This window comes from Chrysochloris asiatica, unplaced genomic scaffold, assembly GCF_000296735.1.
Source record: "Chrysochloris asiatica unplaced genomic scaffold, ChrAsi1.0 scaffold00295, whole genome shotgun sequence".
Classification (NCBI taxonomy): Eukaryota; Metazoa; Chordata; class Mammalia; order Afrosoricida; family Chrysochloridae; genus Chrysochloris; species Chrysochloris asiatica.
This window is the reverse complement of record NW_006408813.1, coordinates 1151474-1158364: the sequence shown is the minus strand read 5'-3', so window position 1 is coordinate 1158364 and position 6891 is coordinate 1151474. Positions and strand designations below refer to the sequence as shown.

At 40.6% G+C, this 6891-nt stretch overlaps 1 pseudogene; it reads left to right on the top strand.

Moving 5' to 3' along the window:
• The first annotated feature begins 856 nt into the window (after window positions 1-856).
• Window positions 857-1384, top strand: LOC102826593 (annotated as a pseudogene).
• Window positions 1385-6891: the final 5507 nt, after the last annotated feature.

The window sequence follows — 6891 nt, the reverse complement described above, 5'->3', positions numbered from 1 at the left end:
AACTCATAGTGACCCTAGATAGGGTTTCCAAAAAGCATCTGGTAGGTTTGAACCTTGTGGTTAGCAGTCCAGTGCATATTTTACAGTACCACACCAGGACTCCTTAAATAATAATGGAAAAATTTAAACTGTGATCTGCTTCATTTTAATTTAATTACTTTGAACAAATCAAAACCAAGTAAAATATTTCTAAATTATTATTTCTGTCACTTACTCCAGTCTTTATATCTAACTTCCTCTGATTTAGTCACTTTGTGATAAGCAAGACTGTATATTTTGAGACAACTGCCTTTTTCTATTTGTACTTTGTTTCTACCCTTGAATCTTGATTGGATGCTTCTTGGTCTCTCTTCTCAGAAATTCTATTTTTTTTCCCCTGACCCACTTGTTAGTTTTATCATTTCTAACCATAACCCTCATGCCCTCCCATGACGTTATTGAGAGTTAGGTTTGATCACTCAACCCAAGTGCTTTGTGGATTATAATTTATTAGATTTTTTTTCCCCAAATACTTAGCATGCTTTAATAATCACCAAAACATTTCATGATTTAGGGATGATGCTTTTTCAAGCAGATTAAAAGGAACTGGTATCTGTTCTACAGGAATGGATAGCTTAAAATTTAATGGGGTTTAAAGTTCGAGCTGCGGTCCCGTGGGTCTGTGTCTTGCTTCAACAGTGTTTGGACGGAACAGATCCGGGGACTCCCCCACCTCCTGCCTTGGACCACCTCTAACAACTTTGGGCACAATCTCGTCTCCAGGACCATCTTCTTGAGCATTCCCTGTTACCGGGACCAGCTAAACCGTTTGTGTGTGTGTGTGTGTGTGTGGTTAGCTCCAAATCTTCGACCATCCATGAGCTCTCAGATCCATCAGAATCATTCCGCTGAAGCGGAGGCCGGCGTCAACCGTCTGGTTAATCTGCATCTGCGGGCCTCTTACACCTACTTCTCTTTGGGCTTCTATTTCAATCGTGATGATGTGGTTTTGGAAGGTGTGGGACACTTCGTCCGTGAGTTAGTGAAGGAGAAGTGTGAGGGTGCTGAGCGTCTCTTGAAACTGCAAAACCAGCGTGGTGGTCGTGCACTCTTCCAGGACGTGCAGAAGCCCTCCCAAGATGAGTGGGGAAGAACCCTGGACGCCATGGAAGATGCCCTGGCTGTGGAGAAGAACCTGAACCAGTCTCTTCTGGATCTGCACGCTGTGGGTGCTACCCACACAGACTCCCACCACTGTGACTTTCTGGAGACTCATTTCTTCGATGAGGAGGTGAAAATTATCAAGAATATGGGCAACCACTTGACCAACCTCCGTCGGATGGCTGGTCCCCAGGCAGGGCTGGACGAATACCTCTTCAAGAGGCTCACTCTCAAGCACGACTAAGAAAAGCCTATGGATCCCCACAACTTGTGAAGGGCCTTCAGCATTCCCCTGCTCTCCCGCATACCTTCTGCCTGAAAATTCCTCTGCAGACAGAGGCAGCACAGTCAACACCCTGGAGCCCCTCTTCGCCCAAGCGGTGGACCAAATGAAAACAATAAAGCTTCCTTTTACAGAAAAAAAAAAAAGTAATGGGGTTTAGCCAAAAGGAAAAACAAAAATCAGATACAAACTAAGAATAAGAATCGGGGAAAGATTTCTAGGAACTTTCCTTTATGCACCTTAATTTTAAGAAAAGCATGGCTCTTAGATTAATTAAGTGGAGCTGAAGTTTTTCCTGGATCCCAGAACTCAAACCATATTGTATAATTCAACTATTTGTTGCTTTAAATGGACTTGAGCTAGTCTGAAAAATGTTATAATTTTTACTATTTTCTACAGAGTAAATATTTTCCAATTTATGTATCAAACGTTCCGATGGGCTTTTACAATATGATCCATTTTTAAGTTGGAGGTATCTATATTGTGCCTTCTCTACAGTTGTACATGAAAATGCAATGTTGTTACTGTAAAATAGAGTTAACATAAAATACAACAACATTGTTGTTGTTGTTAAGTGCTGTCTAGTCAGTTCTGACTCATAGGGGCCCTGTATAGGTTTTGCAAGAAGTGGCTGGTGAACTTAAACCACAGACCTTGTGATTCAAACAGACCTTGAGATTCAGAGCATTAATCTACTGTGCCACATTAGACATTAATGACCAAAGACTAGAAGAATTTTGTGAGATGACATCAAGGACATAGTACAGGAAGAAAGCAAAGGGCCATTCTGAAGACAGGAAAGAAAGAGAAGACCAAAATGAATATTGAAAGAGACTCTAAAACTTGTTTTCCTCCATAGATATGCTAAATGGAAGAATAAAGGAAATATAAAAGAGCTGAACAGAAGCATTTAAAGAGCAGCTCAAAAAGACAAAGTCAAGTATTACAATGAAATGTACAAAGGCCTGGAGTTAGAAAACCAAAAAGGAAGAACATGCTCAGCATTTCTCAAGCTGAAAGAAATGAAGAAAAAATTCAAGCCTCAACTTGAAATACTGAAGGATAAAGGATAAGGCAAAATGCTGAATCATGTAGAAATATCAAAAAAAGATGGAAGAAATACAGAGTCACTGTACCAAAAAGAAATGGACAAAGTTTGAACATTGTCAAGAGGTAGCACATGATCAAGAGTACTGAAGGAAGAAATACAAAGTGAACTGAACGCATAGGCTCCGGGAATAGATGGAATACAAATTAAAATCTTTCAACAGACTGAGGCATCACAGGAGGCGCTCACTCATCTCCGCCAAGAAATTTGGAAGAGATCCATATCTGTGCCCATTCCAAATAGAGGTGACACAATGGTATACTGAAATCATAGGACAATATCATTAATATCACATGCAGATAAACTTTTGCTAAAGATAATTTTTAAATGGCTGCAACAGTGTATTGACAGGGACCTACCAGAGCTTCAAGCTGCATTCAGATGAGGACATGGAACAAAGTATATCTACTTCACTCTTCTTGGATCAACTATCAACACTCACGAAAGCAGAGGTCAAGAAATCAAATGATGTATTGCATTAGGCAAATCTGCTGCACAAGACCTTTTTAAAGTGCTCAAGAGCAAAGATGTCAGCTTGAGGACTAAGGTGTGCCTGACCCAGGCCATGGTATTTTCAATGACCTCATATGCATGCGAAAGCTGGACAGTGAATAAGGAAGACCATAGAAGAGTTGATGCTTTTGAGTTATGGTGTTGGAGGAGAATATTGAAAGTGCCATGGGCTGCCAAAAGAACAAACAGATCTGTCTTGGAAGAAGTGCAGCTGGAGTGCTCCTTGGAGGCCAAAATGGCCAAAGTTCATCTCTCATACTTTGGATATATTGTCAGGAGGGACCATTCATTGGAGGATATCATATTTGGTAAGGTGGAGGGTCAGAGAAAAAGAGGAAGACCCCCAACAAGATGGATTGGCCAAGTGGCAGAATCAATGGACTCAAGCATGGCAACAGTAGTGAGGTTGGCCCAGGATCGGGCAGTGTTTCTTTCTGCTGTTCATAGGGTCGCTATGAGTCAGTACCGACTCGATTGCACATAACAATAACAACAACAGTCGTAAAAACAAACAACAAAAAAATGCCCATTGGATTTAGTCAAAAATCCAACTCTTAGCATTCCTGTAGAACTGCCTCATATGATTTCCATATGAAGCTGTAAATCTTTAAGAAAAGAGCTGTGGTAGCACAGTGGATTACGAGCTGAGCTGCTAAATGAAAGGTCAGCAGTTTGAATTTATCAGCCTCTCCACAGGAAAAAGATGAGACTTTCTGCATCCATAAAGATGTACAGCTTCAGAAACCCTATACAGGGTGGCTCTGAGTTGGATCCAACTTCACAGCACATAACCACCACCACCAAATCTTAAGGAAGCAGACTACCACATCCTCCTGAGGAGTAGCTGGTGGATTCAAATTTCCAACCTTTTGGTTACCAGCTGAAGGCTTTAACCACTTTGATATCAGGGCTCCTTGATGGATCTTAAAAGAGTACAATACTCAAGGCAGATGTTCTTTACTAGTTAGCCTAAACCAGTTTGATTTAAGGAAGACTTCAGGGGACATTTTTGGTTTAAAGTTTAAAGATTATCTCAAGGCAATGGTTATAGAGCTTCATCTACCTTCACGGCTCCAGAAAGTGTGGCTCCACGAAAATTTGAAATTCTGTTCTGCATTTATCTGCTAAAGAACCTTTGATCAAAATGTTTAGTAATGACCCACACTTGCAAATAATACCCACTTGACCTGTCTTCAATGACTGGATGATCAGAGCTCAACTAGAAGAAGGAAGAAGAGGGAAAAAAGAGTAATCTGATACAATTTGGTGAACTTGACCTACACCTTTGGATGCAGTAGCTCAAAAGAGGGAACAAATCTTTACAGCAAGGATCATTTCCACCCCCTCCATACACAGAGTAGACAGGGATGGGCAACTTGGACATTGGCTACCCAAAATGGGAGAGGGGGCCACAAGCTTTCAAGAGGGAACCTAGATCCAGAGGGTGCGGAGGAAGCTAGAATCTCCACTGAGTAGTATCCAATCTGTCTGGGTGGGGCTGATGAAAGGAGATGCAAATAGGTCTCTTGTTATACAATAGTGAATACCTGTTATCAGGTCTGATTGTGAGGATTGGAAACATAAAGGTTTGTAGCAAGGAGGGGAGTGATTAACTTTGCAGTCTAGGAGCTGAGGTCCCTGGGACCATCAAGGTTGAAGAGCAGAGAGCGGGACCCTACCCAGAGAAGCAGTGATACCTGAGATGGAGGCAGAGACCATGGCATGGAGAGATGGAGCAGCTGGGGACTTTAGGCCCAGAGAGGGAGAGGGGCTGTGTACTGACAAACGGCTTGTAGTGTATACCCTTTGGTTGGTTGATGATGCATGGAGGGTATTGTAACCATGGCAATGAAACAATATACGATAGGATGAATGTAAAACTAATGTTCTCCCATGGAAACTATTGCATAATTCACAATAAAACATTAAAAAAAAAAAAAGTTTAGTAATGGTAGCCAGGCACCATCCAGTTCTTCACAAAGAGGCAGTTGTCCACATAATTAACCACATATTTCATATCTTCCTCCTATTCCTGATTCTCCTTCAAGCCCTGTTACTCCTGGCAAATAGAGACCTCTGTTGTACCTTGAATGGCTGCTTGCAAGCTTTGAAGACTTCAGGCACTGCACAACAAATTCAGGCACTGCACAACAAAACATGATTAAGCAAATTAACTGTGATGTCCTATGAACCCATAACCCTAAGTCTCAAAACCCTATGTTTCATCCAGTTTTTAATTGATTTATTTGGTTTTGTACTTGTTGACTTTTAAGTGTTCTTTGTATATTCTAGATGCTGGTACTTCACTGATATAATATTTACAAATATTTTCTCCTACTCTGTAGCTTGTCTTAGACTTTGACAGAGGAAAAAATAATCTTATGATGTCCAAATGATATAATTTTTTTCTTTATAGAGCATACTTTTTGCATCAAGTCTAAACATTCTTTACCTAGTCCTGGGTCTTAAAGTTTTTTTCCTAAAAGTTATTATAGTTTCATATTTCACATATGAAACTATAATCCATTTCATTGATTTTTATATATATCGTGAGGTATGTGTTGACGTGCCATTTTGCCTATGGATGTCCAATTACTTCAGCATTATTTGTTAAAAATTGCTTTGTATCACTGAATTACTTGTGTATCTTTCTCCAAACTTAGTTAGGCATATTTGTGAGGGTCTATTTTGGGGTTCTGTACTTTGTTTCATTAACCTATGTGTCTCTCTATTCCTTCTGATTGTTTTTTTTTTAGGGGGGGTGTACACAAAAATGTTCAGGAATATATAATGTGTTAATGGAATTTTCAAAAATGATATGGAGGCCTTGTCTGACCTCCTCCAGCTTCACAAGGAAGAAGGAAGAGCGACAACTTCATTAGCCCAAGGTGGATTCCTATGAGGTATATGTCAGACATACCTCCATCCTCCAATAATCTTTATCCTATTCTAACACCAACCACCCCTCTCACACCACTCTACTTCTCTGCGAGTTCAATAATCCATTGCAATGGCCACACAGAGCACACAAACAATACTCAAAATTATGGGGTATTAGGGAGGTTAATGGTAAAATTCAGGATCAGAAACAACACAGGATACAACAGTTCCTTGGTCAGGAGTGCCTCGTCTCAGTCTCTCCATCTCTCAGTTATGTGGCCCCTTGACCTCTGCCCTGCTCCAAGTGTTACAAAGCTCCTGTAGCCCTAAGGATAAATGTCCAAAAGGCACTCCATTCTGTAAGCCAGCTTCCTGCCCAAAGACATTCAGTCCACGGGCTAGCAAGCCTATCACTCTGTCTCATCACGCTATTGCCTCTGCTGCTGTTTCTGTCACTGCCATTTTGCTGCACAGGTATCCACACTCCACTCACAACTCTTCTTTCTAGATGGCCCTGAGGTCATCTGTTCCAATTTCTGAGATGACTTATTTTAAGCCTAGCAAGATAACAAAACTAACCAATTCCCATGTTAGAATCTCCTATACTTTATTTGCATGGCATGCTAGAAGAGCCATAATTCACTGTGCCACCATATTGTATTTTTAATTTTCAGTACTAGTGTATACAACGGTGAGTCAAACATTACCTGTACTCTGGCTGTAGAATTTATTTTAATCAACTTTTAGAAAAGATAAATACATCATTTTTGACATAATGTCTTGCTTTTCAATACACTTTGTCCATATGTCCATAATTTTAAAAGTGTTTTAGGCCGAGCTGTGAGCAATGAATGCACCTCTGTCTTCACATTTTCATCATAAGTGAATCTTCATCCTCGAAGGGCTGCTTTCAGGGAACCAAAGAGGTTAAAGTTTGATGGAGCAAGATCAGGACTATAGGGAGGAT